This window comes from Phoca vitulina, unplaced genomic scaffold (assembly GCF_004348235.1).
Source record: "Phoca vitulina isolate PV1807 unplaced genomic scaffold, GSC_HSeal_1.0 scaffold3, whole genome shotgun sequence".
NCBI lineage: Eukaryota > Metazoa > Chordata > Mammalia > Carnivora > Phocidae > Phoca > Phoca vitulina.
In genome coordinates this window covers 20,265,940-20,285,816 of record NW_022589706.1, presented here as the reverse complement: position 1 = coordinate 20,285,816, position 19,877 = coordinate 20,265,940, and the positions used below count along the sequence as shown (strand labels likewise).

The 19,877-nt window shown below is 36.4% G+C and overlaps 1 protein-coding gene across 9 annotated transcripts in view; it reads right to left on the bottom strand.

Annotated features, from left to right (window-relative positions):
* Positions 1–19,877, bottom strand: part of PCDH7 (protocadherin 7) — a 414,694-nt gene that overhangs the window by 276,781 nt on the left and 118,036 nt on the right. The gene's annotated exons all lie outside the window — the stretch shown is intronic.

The window sequence follows — 19,877 nt, the reverse complement described above, 5'->3', positions numbered from 1 at the left end:
CTAAATCACCCTCACAGTACTGTATTAAACCTTTAAAAATGGAGTGCTGCAGACATCAGGATGTCAGGGGAACAAGCATTTTCATTTCAAATATGAAAGACTAAATCAAGTGATGCTCCACCTGATTTCACTTAGGACCCTTTAGTTGTTCAGCTGAGAGAAACTACTGAAGAAAGAGAGCAAAAGGCAAGATTTTTCACAGTGTTTTTATTTAAAACCTGCAGTAACTAAAGATTCAGCAGAAGCAGCAAACCTTAAAGGATATTTACAATTGGCAGTAAGTTGTTATCTTGGTGAAAACACTGGACAAAATACACTCTCAATTCTGAAATATAATTCTGTGATATCTCAATATACACACACTTCGAAAAAGGACTATTTTAGAGACAAATTTTCCCATTTCACAAATGGCCAAGCCATCGGGACGTAACCCTTGGCCCCTATGAAAGGGGGACCGTCGGCATGATTTTATACATTGTGAGGGATAGGTTGTTCATGGCAAGGAAGTTTTCAGTGGGGAGAATAACATGATTCTGAGAATTCTGGATCCTATAAGGGAAATATGTTAGGCTACAGAGAATTTCACACTGTTGGCATTTCTCTCTGAAATTCTTGGAGAGCACAGAGCCATTTTTGGCTTGCATCACTGCTAAGCATTTCCACAGCGTTTGTACACTAATCATCACTAACAGCTAATTATTAATTATTTTCCAGTTTAAAGAAATGTATCCTGGATAAGCTGAAAGACTAAAGATGAGAATTCAGAGGACTCAGGAAGCTAACTAGCAGTACATCGATACTGACCTCAGTTTCTTTGTTCAAAAATTGAGGAGTTAAAGGCTATCATTTCAATGAACTTTTTCAGCCCTACTAGCAGATAGAAGACAGAAGACCATACTCCTTCACGTGCCCTTAATAAGATCATGTATTTCCATGCTTTGAATTATACATAGCTTATCATTTAAACTAATAAAAGCCAAAGTGAATCAGAAGTTTAACTTTGAAAAAAAAAAGATGTCAAGTAAAAACCAAACAAAACACGCTACTTCCTTGTTACTTAAACGTAACCTCTGGCTGACTAAAATATGATTATTTTCTACCATTTAAAATATACCAACCATAAATAATTCATGAAATGTTATTTTGACATGTACATATATCCAAAGGTAATAGTAGCATTATTTTATAAACAAGAACAGGAATGAAAACAAAAGTTTCTAAAAATATTAAATAATATAGTACTACGTGAGAAACTCGTGAGTGGAAATTAATCGATTAACTACATTGAATTTATGAACCATAATTTTTTTAGAATTTGAGAATAGTCAAAAATCATCTAATTTAAATCCCTCAACTGATAGGGAATGATCACAGCAGAAAATAGGGATTTGGGTGGTCTTTTTCTTTGACACTTTGTTGCTTTTTCAGCATCACACGTATAGATAGCTGTTTTGCCAAAGTGGTTATTATAACATAATGTGTAGACAAAAAACACAGGCGTTAATTGCTCAGATGCACCGTGAAGAGAATCTAACCATCACGTGGCCAGTGATGTTATACTGCTTGTAGTTTATCACTAGGGAATCAGAACGAAGAGAGTGGGGATGAATCAGAGAAAAGTAATTACCTCTACCGGAAAAACAACTCAAGATCGTGTAATGCTGATGTTGAATCATTAGGGGCATCATCCTCACATTCAAAGAACAGCACTTTAAGTGTATAAGGTGAGGCTCTCGTGTAATGCAACTGATTCAGTAGACAACCCATGAGTCTCTCTCCATGTCTCTTTCTTTTGCCCCTGGGCAATCACCTTTTCTTAATCATCAGAAAGTAAGATCTTTTAGCCACATACTCCAAAGGTCTATCCAAACCTAGTGTATGCTGTATAATATGTAGATCACAAGAGGTTTTATGTTAATGATTTTGATTCAGAGAAGTGTTCTATTTAAATAGCATCAAAACAATTCAATTCAAAAGCAGATGGCAGCATACTGGGTGCTAGAGATTCAAACAAGTATAAAATGTTTGCTTTCCTCCATGAGCCTAGAACCTAATAATCAAAACTGCAATTAGCCTGCATACTTATACTGTGAGTCACATGTTAAGTTTTGAAGGATTTTTTAAAAAGCTAATACATTCATATTTATTTTCACCTAAAATTCCTAATACAGATTTTATCACCTCAAAATCTGAATATTAAAAAAAAAGAGCAGATGATGCTGGTCTAGGGCCTGGGATAGATTAAGCAAGAAGGCAATCACTTGGGAAGAGAAGATTCTGGGCAGGTAAGCAGAACCTCATAACAGCTGGTACTTGTTCACGTAGGCTCCCAAAATGTGTAAGGAATGATAAGTGATCTGAAAATTATGATGAATAGACAAACCATATTTGGGGAATTTAGCCTCAAACTTTCCAATCTGAAATACAGGTGATACTAAAACAAGGAAACAAACAAGAAAACACTAAGTAATCCTTCGTTTATACCTATCAATATCCCCTCTGCTCTGCTTCCTCCGAGTAACCTAACGAGATTTTTTTCCTCTTCAGTAGTATGTGCCTTAACAATCAGAGAATTCGCCAAACCCATTTGTTCCCCTGGGAAATTTTGTTATTTCTAAGACCTTCACTGGAAACAGAAAGGTCATGCTTTTGAAACCAGAGAGGCCTGGTGCCTCCACTGCTAACTAAACACATTGCAAAGTATTTGACCTCTTTGACCTCAGATTTGACCTTGGATTTCCCCATCTGCAAAATGGAATTAGGGAGAGCCACCTTTTAGAGCTGCCTTATTCATGTTTGTGCTTGAGAAGAATCTAATGCATGCTAGATGCCCCAACAAATGCTAGTTCTCATTTCGTTTACTAATTTTAGCATTTACCATCCAAGAAAACATAAAAGTTCCCCAGCTTCAGTCACATCTTCATAATAAGCTTACTTTTTTTTTGGTTTTTCTTCAGAACTAGCATTCAAAGTACCAACTCATTGAGAGACTTCTTTCTCTTCTCACTGAGCTTTATTCAGTCTTTACACTTTCCTGTATCAGGTAGGAATAAAATCCTGCTGGCTTTTAGCTTCCTTTCAATGATCTAAACTCTTTGTTTTCCTAACCAGGAATGATCTTCCTTCTAAAGAATCAGAGCCCTCTTCATTTCATACACAGTTTTTGAATATTGCACACTGAGAGGGCGGTCTACAAGTGTTAAAACAGATCTATTGACTTCATCTGATGTCATTGTGATCTACTAATTATAACCAAAAGGTTGATAAAATCTTTAAATGTTGAATCATTATTACACATCAACCCTTCGTGTTTTTGTTACCTAGCATTCAACTTTACATCACTGGAGTTGGAAGGAGCCCAGGATGAAAACAACAAAGTTTTGGATAGGCAAATAGAAAGTCCTTAAAAAAAAAAAAAGAATGTTGGGGCGCCTGGGTGGCTCAGCGGGTTAAGCATCTGCCTTCAGCTCAGGTCATGATCCCAGGGCCCTGGGATCGAGCCCCACATTGGGCTCCCTGCTCAACGGGAAGCCTGCTTCTCCCTCTCCTACTCCGCCTGCTTGTGTTCCCTCTCTCGCTGTGTCTCTCTCTGTCAAATTAATAAAATCTTAAAAAAAAATGCACTATATTAAAAACAAAATAACAACTTCACTACAACAAGAGTAACAATGGTAAAGAATGAAAAAGAAAAGAATAAAAAGAAAAAATTATTGGTAGGAAGCATCAAGGCTGTAAGATGTAGGGTTCAGCATGAAAAATACAGAACATTAACACTTTTGGCCAAACACATCTGAGGCAACCATCCTTCAGACAATGCAGAATTCCTCTAGGCAAATGATGCTATTTCTACTATTCAATGATAAAATTGCATGTGGTAAATTGAAATAATTTAAGATAGGAATTTAATATATTCAGCTCAGAAACTACTCTCACACAGGACACATTTTAAAAAAAGCTTCATGTGGAGTATCAGCACAATAACAAAATAAAGAACCAAATGCCCAAGGGATACTAACCTAGTGGTAGGAAATCAGTAAACAGCTAATTAGCCTGGTTACATATACTTGGGCATTTGCAACTCTTGCTTAATGAAAGACCCTCTCCTTCCTACAGAGATATTAGCAATATTACTTAGTATGCCGATATTTTAAAAAATAATTTACGGTATTTTTACTATTAACCTGCTCATCTACAGGCTTACCTTTGAATATAATTCCATTAATTAATTACCTCTATGGTTTAAAATATTATCTTCACTGCAAAGAAAAACTTACAATAGATAGCAACAAAACAAAAACAGAAGACAAAAAAAAAAGACATAACTAGTGGAATGCTTTTTTTAAAACTGAGAAAAATATTGGGGCGCCTGGGTGGCTCAGTTGGTTAAGTGACTGCCTTCGGCTCAGGTCATGATCCTGGAGTCCCGGGATCGAGTCCCACATCGGGCTCCCTGCTTGGCGGGGAGTCTGCTTCTCCCTCTGACCCTCCTTCCTCTCATGCTCTCTGTCTCTCATTCTCTCTCTCGCAAATAAATAAAATCTTAAAAAAAAAAAAAAAATTAATAAAAAAATAAATAAAACTGAGAAAAATATTTAGAAAATATCACATATAGAAAGTAAATAGCCTAATAAATGAGAGATTTTACAAGTCAATAAGGACTAAAAGAACGACAGGGTTGTGCTGATACAAATAGGAGAAAAAGACATGAAAAGGGGATTTAAAGGTTTCTGTTGAGGTTTTAAAAAAACAAGGAATTAAAAAAAAAAGGAAAAGAAAAAAAATACTTTTTTCATGTAGATCAGAATGGTCAAAATTTTAAGTATTAACAATATTAGCCATGTTAAAGGAAATGGCTACCTCAGTAATTATTGGTACTGTATTACGGTATGAATCGGTGCAGGCAAAATTTCATATGTACATGAATAAGTAAATCTTTGCTTAGAGATATGACTGACAGTATGTTGGCCAAAACATTAACCATGGGTTGGATTGACTGTTGTAAATTTCTATTTATTTTTAGAATTTTCTTCACTTAAGTTTGTAACATTTTAAATCTATGCCCAAGTATGTATCATTTCACAAAAGCAATAATGCTGCTTTTATAATGATCTGCAAGTGTTCTTGTTAAGAGTTCAGCCCAAATGAACCATGGCACAAAGCAGAAGCCTGAGATCTGGGCTGTGATTCAACATAAACAAAGGAGCAATGGTCCAAGAACAAAGGGGCTAATATAAATTACCTGGTTTAGGGTCTCAAACTATAGTTCTAACAAAGCTAAGACCAGTGCAAAGGGGCAGGATGTGGAATAGATGAAACACTATATGAAGTGTCAGCATATTCATACCAGACCATGTTATGTTGATGCCACCAAGCAGGACAACGTGGCTTTCAGTTCCCTTATCTCTGAAACGAGGAGCCTGGGCTCCATTCTGAAACACCTATTCATAACCCAGACGGGCTTTACTGACAGGAAAAAAGCCTTGTAAGTTTTGCAGGAAGCACTGCAGACAGAAATAAACTGAAATTATAGTGGAAAACAGTTAGCTCCACATAAAAAGTTAACTTGGTGAAACCACATCCTTTATAAAGGTTAAGAGGTTGTGGTCTTTAACAAATAAGATGCTCTGAGTGAGGGGGGATAACTTCCCTGTGTCACCCTCAATAATAATGTTAATGACTTGATGAAAACAGCATCCAGACAGTCTAAAATGGTTAGATTTCCACAGCATCGCTGAACTGAAGCAGACAGCGAAATTAGATTTCTAAAATATGCCTGTTAAATGAAAGGCATTCAGGAAACACACCCCAGAAGGGAAGTCACTGAAAAAGGTAACAAGGTTGCCATGAGATTCAAACAAAAGGGGAAAAGAAGTTGTGTTTTGACAGTGGGTTTGAAAAGGTTTCATTCAAACATCACCATTAAACTTGTTTTCTAATTTCAGAAAGTATTTCATTACCTCTCTATTTCAACTTTCCCGTTGACTCACCACCACCACCGCTGTTCTTTGGTAATTGAAATACCTGACAAAGTGGAGTCATTTGAGAATTAAAAAAAAAAAAAAAAAAAAAAAAAAAGGCTTCCAAAATTATTTTAAGTAAAGAGTTAGATATACAGTTGCATAGTCAAATATTGCAAGATTTTGTGTTTAGAATTTAAATCTAATTATCTCTCTTCCTTGCAGTAAAAATCTGGGTTTTGAGAGTCATTAAGCTCATATTTTCATTAAGCCACATATATATAAACCTCTGTTTAATCTTATTAAGTGAACAAACTATAGTCCTGGTTTACACTGGTTTAAAACATATAAATCAGAATATAGCAAGTATCTGTAAAATGACCTAAAATTCATTTCAGTTATACTTTCTTAAGCATTAGCAGAATACATATACACATATGTGTCAAATTGCTGTTTTTCTTTTTTAAATGCAAAAATGTGTTATCATCCTTATATTGGTATATGACAACTGCAGAATATGGATTCTGCAGTTTTAAAATATCTGACTTCTAAGATTCAGTAACATCTTGTAACCTTGGATTATTTAAGAAGCTCCAAGTTTAATCTATATTTCTTCTCTACCTAAATTCTCAGCCTAAAAAGGAAAGAGAATACACTCTATTATGAAAAGTTGCTTCAAGCAATATCCAGGATTAATACAACTCCTCTGCATCCATGCATCTACTCTGTTTAAAAACAAAATATAAATACTCCGAAGGATTACTATAAAAATGGTGACTTAGCACAAAATAGAAAAATAGAGTGCTTTCAATCTTGTAAAATTACTTCCTTTTTTTTCTTTTTGTAATCTGTTAATTTTTCCTGGCATAACCTCTCAGATGCACTAAATTTAGGTGCAAGAGTGAGAAATATTTTGTTTAAAACTACTAAAGAACTCACTGTATTTTCTAAAAATGTCCTCATCCCGTCAAAAGTAAGAAAATGGGTTCAAGCAAAAAAATCAAGAGGGTTAAGTTCTCACTTGGTCCTTCAATAAAATTCCTTGTCACCGCATTCAGCTGATGATTACCCAGACAGTGCCCCTTACATTAACAACGTCGACAGATCCGACATTTTACTGATGTCAATGGCCGTCTGGCAGATTAAAGCAGAATGTAGATTTAATCTCCCCAATGACTTGATAGCCTCAAATGAAGGATTCTCAAATTTCATGGTTCTGACCTATTCAGGGTGAATAAGTGTATAATAAATTACCTGTCCCCTAGCTCTGTAACAAGAACAAGAGCCGGGTTGGACTATCCCTGTGCTAACTCTCATGTATTACTAAGTTTACCCACATAATCTGCATGCCATGGAGCAAAAGATCATCCTATTTAACAGATTTCAAGAAATTAACTTGTACTGATCTATGACCCTATTTGATGCCAATACATTAAGGTGGTAGCAGCAGGTTGCAGAGAAGCCAGATTTCAGGAGAGGCTCATTTGACTGGTGATTAAGGATAACCTCCAGTAAAAGTGATTTCTCATCAGGGAGGCAGAATGTGTTTGCTGCAAAGAGCAAAAGTGCCCACCAGCCAGCCAGACTGTCAGTCACGGCCACGCCAAATGTGTGGTCACAGTCATGCTGGAGAGTCTGGCTAAAGAGACGATGGCTAACTGATGTCTTAGGAAAGGACCAGAGTGGAGAAACAGACACAAAGCCCAGCCGTAAATGAAGGAGCAGCGGGTCTACCTTGATGTTTTGGTCTGAGCATGACAAATTAAACATCTTTCGAAAGCTTTAATGTATGTTGTGCTTTCCCTAACTCAGGCTGATTAAATTAGAATCTTGATTATCCAGCAATAGTGCTGCCTATGCATAAGCACCTCCCCAACATGCAGCTTCCTGTCCTTGTCAGCAGACCCAGAAATAACACAACAGCAGATTTTGTGGACACTGAAAATTAGCAATGAGCCTTCTGGCTTCAGAAGGCAAATGGTCCAACTCCACCATTTGAGCAGAAGAAAAGAAACTTGAACTAAGGTAATGACTAGATCATGATTTTTGGTGAGTCCCTTACCTCCAAACCACAGAGATCCTCATCAGAAAGGGATAAATGATAGTACTTGTTTTGCCTGAAAACAGGTATAAAAATTACAAACATTACAGAGAAGGCAATGCTTTATTTCTTGAATGCTCCTCCAAGTCTATTATCCCCCCTCACCCACCCACCCACACCCTCCCACCCTCCGCTTCTATTTCTCCTGATTCCTTCCAACAGATTTTCATGGCAAATCAGAACTATAAAAACTCAGACTCCTGGGTGACATTCATAAAAAACCTGCATAGCTCCAGTAGTTTTGCTTTTGCTGCACCAATTTTCACCCATTTCTTCACAGACCTTTCTGTGTCACCCCCAAGGACGATCCTCAAGGACTTTCTGTCTCTGGATATTGTTTTATCTCTTAAGAGAGTGAAAGGAAGATCAAATCAGAGAATTTAAGAAGTGGACAAGACTATTCAAAACCCTCACTTATTTAAGTTGAAATCTGGCCCAGAGAGAATAGGTAATCACAAAAAATTATACAGTTAGTGGGTGTTAAAGCTAGTGAGTGGTAATGCAGTTCCCTTGATTTCCAAATTAGTGCCTGGTATCTGGAGACATTTTTGGTTTTCACAACCGCTGAGGGTAGGAGGGAGCAAATTGCTCCTAGCATCTAGCGCATAGAGTCCAGGGATGCTGTTAAACATCTTATAAGCCCCACAAGAAAGAAATACACAGTGAGAAATGTTAATAGTGCCAAGATTGAGAAACTCTTAATCTAGACTATGAGATGGGGAAATTGATATTTTTTAAAAGAAGTTGTAATCAAGTTTAAATTATATCTTGAAATGTCAAAGCTAGTGTGTTAATGATGGTTTTCCTTTCAAATTCCCATTCTCTGCCCAAATACACCATGAAACAGAATATGTTTCCAATTCTGAATAGAACTGGTATTTACTATCATCACATTTCATTTACCTTGAAATGTTAATTGTGGTACAGCAGGGCTCCATGGTTTATTTAAATTTACATTTGCTTTTAAATTTGATTAATCTAGTCTCTTAGGAGTCCATTCTTCCATAGCTACTCAGAGGGAAAATAGGCTTTTGAGTACACAATGATTTAGAAAAAGATTTATTGACTGATTTGGTAGTTACACGTTTACATCTAAAGTGACTTTTAACTTTAAGTAGAAAAAAAAAAAAGGGATACTAATAGAAGAATAAAATTTATCATTATTTATACTGGATATCTGTCCTGAATATCTTAGGCATGCTGTGACATAGTAATACATACAAGAGAAAATATAGCTTCAACTTACTTTCCATATTTCAGAAAATATGCCACCTCTCATGAGTATCCATGTTTGATTAAAAAACAAATATAAATATATAAAACTTGAACTAGTCCTCTTAGGAGACAGTATGGTGGCTTACAGGACACCATCTCGTGCGTCTAGCTTCCAGCTCAGTTTCTAACTATGCCCTCTAGGACTCTCAGATTGGATACTGCTGAACGTGGGTCAGATGCCTACTATAAGAAGGCTCTTGTGGCTATACCTAGAAGAGGTAGTCATGATAAATGGAAGAGAAATAGCATGTCTTACATACCTGATACTCACCAAGCACTCTCCTAGACATTTTATTTCTAACCCTGAAACAGCAAGTACTGGCAGGCACCCTCCCCCTCCCATATCAAGGCACAGCTCTATAATCAATAATGTCAATTTGCCTATAATATGGATCCATCATAAAGTCTTTCTCGATGTAGCACTCCAGGAAGCCATTATGAATCAATCCTTACAAAGCAACAGGTTGAATGAAACCCATTTGCCATCCCTGATAAATATTAAGAGCATAAATAAAGAACATTTTGCTGTTCAGTAAGGCTGAATCAACATTGTTGAACAGATTTTTTTTTTTGAGATTAGTAGACCTGAGTTTACACTCTGGTTCTGACAGTTCTGTATTAATTTCTATGAATTGCTTCGCCTTAACCTCCCACCCCAGGCTAGAGTAACTGGAATTCTCTGTGAGGAAGGTATAGGAATTTGGAGGGCACATTATTAAATAAGTGTTCCATGTGCAAAGTTTTAAAATTCTTCCTCCTTTGGGGATTTTTTCAGAAGGATTATTATGATTCAATAAAGGTCATCAAGTAGTGCTGTTTGATTTGATCACCAAGAGGTTTTCTACTCTACCACTGTTTTTGTTAACATATTAATAACTTGAGACTCCTTAAAGGAGTCTCAAGAGATTAGGATTCTGGCTGATTAGATAAAGTAATATTACTGAAGGACAGATTCTCCTCCGACATATCCGAAGCCCTTAGTAGCTTGGGCTACAGCCTTGGGTCTGGAATAATTATTTCCCCATCCTCTACCCCTCTAGCCCTCCCCCACACACCCATGCCTTTAGCTTCCCTGACTTTGACACAATTGCTAAATTGCATACTACATGAATCTGCATATATCTACATATAAACAAATAGCCTTAATTGAACCTGATAGGACGCTACAACTTGGTAAACTCATGCATTTTGTCACAGCCTCTTAAATATAAATCATTAAAATGGCACAAAGACACTCAGCTTCCTAGCCAGAAATAGAGATGCTTACATCACAATCCTTTTTAGATAGGCAAACACTATTCTTAGGTGTTCTGTCGAAGTAAACAACATAAAATAGCAGAGCATAAATGGCAGTTTCCGCCTATTTTATCTACTTTCCTTATTTCATTTACTTTTCATCATAAAATCTCTTTTCCTAGGTTATAACTTAGGTTTTCTTTGAGGGAAAAACACTAAATTTCGTTACCTCTATGTAGACATAACACGGAAGCTGATTTTTATGTGTATACGTGTGTTAGTTTTCAGGAGTAAATTATTGTAATTTACCATTCCTATCTAAATATCTCTCAGTAGTGATGTATTCGACATCAGTGGCCATCAGATTTATCATCTCAACAATCCATTCTGAAGACAAGTTAATGATATCCTGCTATGACCTGAATGTCTGTGTCTTCCTCAAACTTCACATGTTGGAATCCTAACGCCCATGGTGATGGTGTTAGAAAGTAAGGCCTTTGGGAAGTAATTAGGGTCACAGGGATGGCACCTTCATGAATGGAATTCATGGTCCTATGAAAGAGACCCCACAGAGCTTCCTCACCCCTTCTACCATGAGAGGTTACAATGAGGAATCTGGGAACAGAAGAAAGTCCCCTTCCAACCATGCTGGCACCATGATCTCAGACTTCCAGCCTCCAGAACTGCAAGAAGTAAAACTCTGCTGTTCATAAGCTACCCATTCAGTGGTATTTTGTTACATAGCAGCCTGAACAGACCATGACATTGTTATTACTTATAGAAAACTGTACCCCACTCAGTTTCCTAAGCTGGAGAAAAGGTAGAATGATAGTTCTACTAGTGCTATTTCTAAAATACATCTTTCACATGCATGATTTTATTTTAGCCATATAGCTATTTTTATCTCAATGGTACAGCTGAGGCAAACTGGAGTTTAGAGATATTAAATAATTTGACCGATCATTTAGTCTTTAATCATTTACCTTCAGGTAAGATGAATCCCATTTGCCCTTCCTGCTAAAGGCAGAAAATCATGAACATTCTTCTGGTCAGTTATGTTAAATGAACATTCGGAAGCAGAGAATGTCTTATGTATGGTGTGTAAAAAAACAAATTTTTAGAGCTAGGTAAACCTGTGTTTTAATTCTGACTCTGGGACTTAAAATACAACTTTTCTCAGGGTCAAATATTTAGTAATCAGAAGAACTCATTTCCAAATGAGGTGAATATGATCCTAGGCCCAAATTTATTCCATTATACCATAATGCCTTCAAAGGAATCCCTCCAATGACATAATTTTTTTTTAATCACTTCTGTGGTACTTAAACATACACACACACACACACACACACATTCTCAGTCTCAGAAGAACTGAAGGAGAGTTGTAAGGTCATGGAGAACATGTTCTTCAGCCTAAACAAGACTACACATTCCAAAACCATTCTTAAAGTCCCTTAAAAAAAAAAAATTCCAGGGAAGTCCCTTGGTTTCATTCAGTTTCTTCATCAGTTACAACCAGAGCTAAGTCAAAAGTAGAGACCAGACATACATAATATTTCTCTTAAGCAGACAGCTGGGAGAATTCAGAGTGCCAAGGAAAGGAAGCATGGTATTAAGGCACAGTGGCAGGGGACACTGGGATAAAAGAGGCCACAAGATGGCCTCATGGAGCCCACACAGAATTACCAGGTGGATAGTCAATCAGGAAGGCGAAGTCTACATACTAGAAGTAAAGAGGCTGTGGACATGAGGTTCCTGTAGTGTCTGGTGGTGAGTACTCAACCATGGGGTAGGGTCCTGCCATAGGTTCCCAGTCTCTTTGAAGCTTAGAAAGAGAAAATTCTTGCATCAAAAATACATATCAAAGGTAGCAACCTAGTTAAACAACTGGATACAAAGCAAGGATGCAAACCTAGAAAAGGTAAAGAGTTAGAAATGCTAGCAATAAAATAAAACCAAAAAAACCTGACTTCTTGACCTGACTCTGAATGGATTCAGGACAGATCACTTAGGCTCTCTGAATCTCAGTTTTCTCAAATATAATGTGAGATAAGAGTAAATTATCCCAAAAGCTATTTTTAGCACAACTCTGTCTATGGCTTCATCAGAGTGAGGGAAAAAACAGTTATTAAAATTGAAGGTAGAGTGAAGGGAAAATCAATATCAAAGCACACTCAGTGCTTAGCCACCAAGTTGAAGTTTAAAAATCCATTCCCATTTCTTCCATGAAGACTGAGCACAGACATCAAGATACGGTAAAACTGTGTCCTCCAACCTCCATCTTGAATACCTTCTTAGTTGAAGTCTTCACAAAAAGTGTAACTTAATTGTACTTATAATAATCCAGGATTATATAAGAAGAGATAATAGCTGGCATCTATGGAGAAAGACAGTTGGAAACTGTATGAAGACAAGGTGAGAAGAAAATAAAGGACCTGGAATAGAAAGAATAGCCAAAGGAAGCAGAGGACACTGGTTCTTTCACACAGTAAAAAAGATTATGCTGCAGGCAAAGTAGTATTGTAGACAAGAGGAGGAACCCTACAAAATTGTAGCTTTCTAGACAACAATTCTGACCTGAAGCTACAAAATACAGACCTAGGTCCCAAACTAACACAGACATATCTGTGCTCACAGAGAATGGAGAACCTATTCTGCCTTGGATTTAGGAATTAGAAGTTAAAGAAGAAATAGCAGGAAAGAACAGTGACCTCAAGTGGTTTGGGGCTTGAAGAGGAGGAGTCCAGCGTGGAAGGGTATGGTTAGTGGAAGAACATTATCAATGCTTTGAATTTAGTAAATTAGAGCTCTTAGAACAATCAGCAGGGTTATATTTTACACACAAGGGAACTGAAACCAAAAAGGTAAAATAAGTTAACAAAATTATGTAGCCAGTTAATTTTGAATAAGCAGAAGTTATACATCTCTAACTAATCTAACTCACATCCGCACATGCGCGTGCACACACATACACACATATATTATAGTCTAAGTCTGTCTCTACCATTAATAAAACAGCATCCTTTAAATTGCTGAGAATCTGTTCTATGATACCTTTGGCAGTCAGAGGGAAGGCTGAAAGTAACCTGAAATGGAAAAAAAGCCCTGAAGGATCAGAGTCTACTCGTATTGAGAATCAGGAAACCCATGTTGTGATCTGACCGCTCGTATACCATTATCGGCGTGATCTGGAGGAAATCACCTCAGCTTTAAAATAAGGAAGTCGAACCAACATGATTTTTCATTACAAGAGCCTATGATTTCCCCCAAGCATGGTGTTTGGAGGGTCAGTCTCTCTGTGCAGGAGCACATGACTGCCAAAAGGCCAAGTTTCATCTAATGGTTTTACAGGTGTGCCTTTGAGTTATAAAAATATAGACATCCCCATGCCATTTTTCTCCACCCAAAAACTACAAATAAATGAATGATTTCAGTTTAAAGGGATTGTTCAGGGCCAGGAAGTGTTATTAACAATGCAAAAGAATGTTTCAACGGCTTCATTTTTAAATCTATGAAGACCCTACTGTGATTTCTCGAAAGGACTCAACCTCAGTAGTGTGCTTTTCCATTTTATGAATAGTAATAAGAAGAGCTCTTGAGAAAAGAAAATAGTATTTCCAAAGCTCAACAGGGAGGGCTAGTTTATCACCTAGCTAGGCTACCGCAATTTTAATTGTATATTTAGGTCATTGGCTGTAAGGGCCGATGAGCTGCTACCATGAAACATCCCACAATCATTAAAGAAAATGTTAGAAGGAGAGGGAAGTTGTAAATGGAAATGTTAAGAGATTCTTAACTATGCTGTCTTAAATGCTACTGTTGGAATACAAACTGAAATTTAAGCATGATTTAACAGAACTATGAAAAGAAAGACCTCTAAACCCCCGCGCTTATTTTCAATTGTACTGAAAGCTAGCAGTGTTGTGTTTATGCCAGACTAATTTAGTCAAGAGTAAAAGTATTCATTTAGGCACACAGCCCTCACTGCATCTGTCCTCATCTGAAAAGAAAAACTAGATAAAAAAAGGAAGGAATGCTCTTTGTTCCAGAAATCTTTAAAAATGCTCAAAAATCAACACTTAATATGCCAGCCCTATGATAAATATACATTAAAAACATAATTATGCAGATAATTACCTTTACCATTTTTGTTTTTCAATTGGATCGTATAGTTGTTTATACAGAATACTTCAAATTTTAAAATATTCTTAAAGTTGCTACCTAGTCAAAGATTTAGCTCCCTGCAAAGTTTTATGTTCTGCTAAAGATTTCAGATCACCACTGCTACACTCACTGAAACTACTTTAGAAGGCAGTTGATGTGAAGAAGGTATATGAATGCACCGTTGTGTAAGTTTGTGTGTATAGCATATGCAAATAATCCACTTATATACAATTGGATGCATATTTTATGGGACTGAGATTAGTATTGTTCATTAAAGACAGAGCAGGCATATGTCAGGTTAATTCATTAAATATATATTAATAGTAGCAAACTGGAAACAGGTTGCATTTTTCTCTTGAAAATTATTTTATGCGATCTGAAGAGAAACCAGAGTATCTTGAAAATTATTTTAAAGTCATACACTACCTTTATTGGTGTCAGCTCCAAATTTCAAGTTCATATTGATATATCACTACATTTAAAGATGCAATAGTAGAAATATAGCAAAGTAATAAAGGAAAGATGGGAGACAGAAAAGAGTAAGAAGGTAGGATAAAAATTCGAAAACTCTCTCTAAAATACATAATGTAATTCCCAAAAGGGAAATAAAAATCATACTGTAGTTTATAAAATTCCTTTGCATTATTAAAATCCACTGTAAGATTAATTTAGAATTGTGATTTTTTAGCAAATGGTAGCTAATAATTTCCATCATTCTTTAACAAAAAAAAGGCTTTGTAAACCATCTATCTAACATATGGAAAAATTCCAAGTTCACTTGGTTGGCTAAAGAAATGATAATTTAACAGGATACTCTTCACATTTGCATTGTGCCTTTGTCTATCTGAAGGCAAACAAACATTTTGGCAAGTCATATATTAATGCATGTGAGTGTGGGCAACAGTTCTTTCACAGGACAGCTGGATGAGTCCTATAAAGACTTTTCAGCCAAATGTTTATTCTAAAGCCTTCTGGTGTGGAGCCCAAGGGGGAAGCCTGCCACAAAACTAGCTTGAATCAGCCCCTAATACAGGAAGCTAAAACTACTACTAAAGTGTTCTCAATTGTGTGTATGCTTTGAGCAAGAGGGTGCAAATGTGCACCCATCCTTTGTTAATTTACCACACGTAAAAGAGAGGAAAAAAAGGACATAATCTCAACAGTAGCATTATCAGCAGGTTTTTTTTTTTTTTTTTTACTGTACTATAATAAATGTATTTTTTTTCTTCCTTATGATCTTTTTTTCTTTTTTTAATTAACATATAATGTATTATTTATTTCAGGGGTACAGGTCTGTGATTCATCAGTCTTACACAATTCACAGTGGTTTTGGTTTTGTTTTTAAGGTAAGCTCTATGCCCAACATGGGGCTTGAACTCATGACCCCGAGGTCAAGAAGTCTCATGCTCCACCAACTGAGGGAGCCAGGCACCCTTGAATAATTATAAATTTTGAACAAAGTAAAAGAGTTTCCTTTATATCTCTGCACTCTTGTTTTTTGAAAACCTGATTTCTACACCAAGAACTGGAAGGCCAAATACACGTACACACATACACATACCATGTATTTTGAACAACAATAAAATATAGTTGTGTACATTTACCTTACAAACAATGGTTCTTAACAGAAGGCAATTTCCCCCTGGGTGACATGGGGCAATGTCAGGAGACATTTTTGATTTCCACAACTTGGGTGGCAGTATTAACATCTCATAAATAGATACCAAGGATGCTGCTAAACATCTTACAATACACAGGTCAGCCATTTACAAGCAATAGAATAATCTGGCCTAAAATGTCAACAGTGCCCAGGTTAGGAAACTGCAGTAAATATATTCAGACGTGTAGTGTCACTACTTAAGTAAAAATTTAGTGTGTTGATAAATCTGCCAATTCAACTATCATTTAAAAGATAATTTCAAGATAGGAGTAAAATTTTAAAAGTACAGCATTTTTAAACCACAGTGTTGAATCAATTTCAGTGTTGAGTCAGTTTCTAGTCTTATAGTATCCAGATAGGAAGAGATGGGAAATCACTCCTTCCATCTTAGCTTCACACAGACCTGTTTTTTTTTTTCTTCTTAAAAAAACAGATTTTATTCTTTTTAGAGTGGTATTAGGTTCACTGAAAAATTGAGCAGAAAGTGTGAATTTTCCATGTACCTTCTGCCCCACTATCAACAACCTCCCCAAGAGTAGTCTATTTGTTATAAGCAATGATCCTACATCAACACATTATCACCTAAAGTTCATAGTTTATCTTAGGGTTCCCCTTGGTGTCACACAATCTATAGGTTTTGACAAATTTATAATGGCATGGATCCACCATTAAAGTATCACACATAGGGGCACCTGGGTGGCTCAGATGGTTAAGCGTCTGCCTTCGGCTCAGGTCATGATCCCAGGGTGCTGGGATGGAGTCCCTCATCAGGCTCCCTCCTCAGCGGGGAGCCTGCTTCTCCCTCTCCCGCTCCCCCTGCTCGTGCTTTCTCTCTGTGTGTCAAATAAATAAATAAAATCTTAAAAAATATATATATATATATCACACAGAATAACTAAACTGCCCTAAAAATCCTCTCTGCTCTGCTTATACATAATTACTTATTTTTGAATGCACAGACCTGTGTTTTAAGTTTTAAACACACCACAACCTAAGTGGTATAATTCCATAATAAATTCATATATTAATTAGATGTATCATGAGGTTGGAATAGTTTTACTAAAATAACGATAACTTTAACTCTACAAACGATAACAAATTGATATATATGATAAAAGTATCCTGCAAGTTTCCCAAGTTACATGTCAGTGTCAATATAAACATCTCACACTAACATTCACAGTACATGTGAGAGACAGTATTTCCATCAAATGCAGCATCTGAGAAGGCTTAACCTCCTGTTAAAAGAACCAATATGCTTTTAATGTGTTTCACCTTTTGAGACCAATGTGTAATAAAACCCTCAAATTAAGTAGATTGCATTTTAGCTTAGATAAACTAATAGCACAATTAGAGCACCACATAATTCACCATTACTGCTCCAAGGGAAATCACTTAAGTATTTAAGCTCTTTAGAAGGACTTCTCTGATAAAGTAATGACTATCTACAAAATTTTCCCGAAGATTTAGTAGTATCAGTGCCCGTGGTAGGTGAAAAGAAGGAGAGCGGGGCACTTCACATTCTAAGATGCATTTTTAGTGGCCAAATCATACACAGATTTTTTAAGGACATCTGTTCTGCTTCTAACGTCCATCCAGAGGTGGCTTGGCTAGTCCCATCTAATTTTAACCATGTGCAGCACAACTGGAATGACTGAGTCTTAGTTATTATTGATGTATTAATTTTCACTTTTTTCAGTATCTCTGACCATTATCCCCAAACAAGTTTGCTTATTTCATAATATGCAAATTGAAGTATGCTCAAATGCTTTTTGAAACAAAGGATATTTTGGATAGATAGATAGATACACATATGTAGATAATGTGAACTATATGAATCCTTGATTTGGGGGAAAAAGCTTACAACTATGTGTTTCCAGAACTTCTTTCTAGTGAGGCTCAAAAAAGGAAAGGCCAACTATGAAATAAAAAGTAGGCAATGAAAATCCATGAAAGCCAATATATACCTGGAATCCACAAAGTTCATGGATGATTGATTAAAATGTAACTATTTTAAAGCTTATTTTTCTGATAATTATAGCTAACTATATAAGAAAAAATTAACCTGCTTATTATACTTTTTGATTATTCCCACAGTGGCAATTTTGCAATGATAAGTTGAGTTTTTTATTTTTGTCTTTTGGTAATACTATAAGACTCAGGAAAACTCTACACAAATTATTAGTTTGTCAGGGTGCCTGGCTGGCTCAGTCGGTGGAGCATGCTACTCTTGATCTCAGGGTCATGAGTTCAAGCCCCATGTTGGGCGTGGAGCCTACTTAAAAAAAAATTTAGTTTTTCAGATCATATTGTCCATGCTTAATTATATGTATTCATTTGGTAAGAGCTAACAAACAATTCTACATACTACACACAAGAATCTAGTGCTTGGGAACCATCCACAATGTTGACTCAAAGTGAGCCACGTAAGTAAATAAACTGATTTTCCCAACTTTCCAGCTAAGAAAATTCCTAGACATTGAAGACAAGAGAACCATACAGTGCAGTAATTTTTAATAGGAAATAGAATTTGATTGTCGAGATCATTTATTTGCTTCTGGACACCATGACTTCTTTTACCACAGAGACCTGCAAGAAAATCATCACGGTGAATTTCTGCCTGAGCTTTTTCAAAGAATTTTATTTTATTTTATTTTAAGATTTTATTTATTTATTTGACACAGAGAGACATAGTGAGAGCAGGAACACAAGCAGGGGGAGTGGGAGAGGGAGAAGCAGGCTTCCCGCAGAGCAGGGAGCCCGATGTGGGACTCGATCCCAGGACCCTGGGATCATGACCTGAGCCGAAGGCAAACGCTTAACGACTGAGCCACCCAGGTGCCCTTTCAAAGAATTTTAAATGCCTAAGCACATAGAAGTATTTTTGCCACTAGAAGAAAGTTCAGTTCATGTAAACTTATTTAAATAGATTTTTGTACTGGTAAGAAGAAGCTATTCTAATCTTGATGAAAAGGTAAATTGCAATCTCAGCCCAAATGTACCACAAATCTCTAAAGAACAAAATCCAGGGGGGCTGCAGGGGCTAACTTGTTCTTTAAATTATATGTTAAAATTAGCTGAGATAGCTACTTTATTTGTTTGCTTCATGTTTAACAGAACACAGAGTAAGAAAGGTGAAGACAGAAATCAGAAAATGTGACAGTCTTTGAAAATAATAACTACATCCTCAACCGAAAAAATTGTCTATTTTATTTAAAGTGCCAGATCTCTTCCCACCCCCAAAAATGGAAGGTACATTAAAAAGGTGAATGTCCAAGAAAAGAAGAGGTAGGAATAAGATATAATATAGAGCTCAGCTGACATTAAAAAACTGTTCCCTGACCATGTTCCAGTTCTTAAAAAAAAGTATTCACTTATTCAATAAACATTAATCGAGGCACTGCCTTATCCCAGTAGTTGTAATTGCTGGGGCTACAGCATTAAAGGAGACAGACAGTCTCTTCTCGTGGAAGGATTAGCAGGG